At 59.6% G+C, this 1,622-nt stretch overlaps 1 protein-coding gene across 1 annotated transcript in view; it reads left to right on the forward strand.

Annotated features, from left to right (window-relative positions):
• Nucleotides 1–1,622, forward strand: part of RAB7B (RAB7B, member RAS oncogene family) — a 27,317-nt gene that overhangs the window by 23,274 nt on the left and 2,421 nt on the right. The gene's annotated exons all lie outside the window — the stretch shown is intronic.

Genomic DNA, 1,622 nt, shown 5'->3' on the forward strand with positions numbered 1-1,622 from the left:
CAAAGAACTTGCTCAGGGCTACTCAAAGCCCATCATCCCGGCTGACTAAAGGTAGCTGGTGCTCTGCTGGCCCGGACACCCTACCAGGGAGCGGGTGAGAAATGGGGGCTCTTCAAGAAGCAAAGGGCTTCCCTGGTGGCGCAGTGGTTGAGAGTCCGCCTGCCAATGCAGGGAACGCAGGTTCGTGCCCTGGTCTGGGAAGATCCCACGTGTCGCGGAGTGGCTGGGCCCATAAGCCATGACCTCTGAGCCTGCGCGTCCTTTGCCTGTGCTCCACAATGGGAGAGGCCACAACAGTGAGAGGCCCGCGTACAGCAAAAAAAAAAAGAAGAAAACAGTGGGAAGAAGGGCTGGGTCCCAGGCCCGGTGCCCTGAGCTCTGTGCTGTCAGGCTAACCTACTGCTTGCTGTCTGGCGGTGGCAGCGAGTGACGGGGCATCATGGGACCTTCTCATGTGTCTTGGGGGTTGACCATCATGAGGGTGCCGCAGGCAGGTCTGACACAGCCTCCTGGGGTCCAGAGTCACCAGCACTAAGGGTTTGGTTGACATTCACCAGCTGGGCACCATAGCCAGAGCCCAGGAGCCATGGAGGAGAAAAAAATCAGTGAAGACACAACCGCTCTTCTGGAAATTGTCCCCTCAGAGGGGTACTTGAGACAGACAGCCCACAGGGGGCTCTGTCCAGCCCAGGTCCACACCAGCGTGTCCACTTACCCACTCACCCTCACACACACACCACCGGCTGTGGGGAGAACATGAATGCTGGGAGCTCGGAGACTGGGGGGAAGCTTGGCCAAGGAAAGAGATGTGATCCCTCGAAGAAGAGACCCTTCAGTGTGTAGAACCCATCTCCTTGAGGAAGGACGCCCTCACCCTTGAACCAAGCTGGGTGGGTCATAGGTGAGGAGTGGCCAGCTAGGTGGGGAGAGGCTTGTTAGACTGAGAAGGGGCTTTCTCTGGACCTCGTTGGGACAGGAGACTTTGGGAGGGTGGGCAAAGAAGCAAAAAGCCCCAGTAGAAACATTGAGTCTATTTTAGGGAGGGATTCCTGGACATGGGAAGTTCAGAGGATGGTGGGATGTTGAGAGGTGGGCACGGTGAGAGAAGGTTGGGGTGTGGGGACGTTTGCAGGGAGAGGTTTCCTGCAGAAATGAGGAGTGGGCCGTCATCATCTCTGCCTGAGGGCAAACGTCACCTCAGTTGTCCCCTCTGGAGAATGGCAAGTTACGGGACCTGGTTGGAGGTCAGGAGACCTGGGCCTCTAACGCAGCCGCCCACCTGCTCTGGGCTCCTGGGAAGGAGCTGGAGGAGGAGGTGAGGAAGGAGGGGGCAGGGAAGACTTCCTCCCCGCCGGGCCTCAGTTTCCCAGCTGCACAAGGTGGGGGAACAGAAAGCCCGACCACCATCGGCCATTAAGAAATAGAGGGCAGGGCTTCCCTGGTGGCGCAGTGGTTGAGAGTCCACCTGCCGATGCAGGGGACACGGGTTCGTGCCCCGGTCCGGGAAGATCCCACATGCCGCGGAGTGGCTGGGCCCGTGAGCCATGGCCGCTGAGCCTGCGCGTCCGGAGCCTGTGCTCCGCAACGGGAGAGGCCACAACAGTGAGAGGCCCACGTACCGC

The sequence above is a fragment of the Neophocaena asiaeorientalis genome, unplaced genomic scaffold, assembly GCF_003031525.2.
Source record: "Neophocaena asiaeorientalis asiaeorientalis breed wild unplaced genomic scaffold, Neophocaena_asiaeorientalis_V1.1 scaffold67, whole genome shotgun sequence".
NCBI classification, from domain to species: Eukaryota; Metazoa; Chordata; class Mammalia; order Artiodactyla; family Phocoenidae; genus Neophocaena; species Neophocaena asiaeorientalis.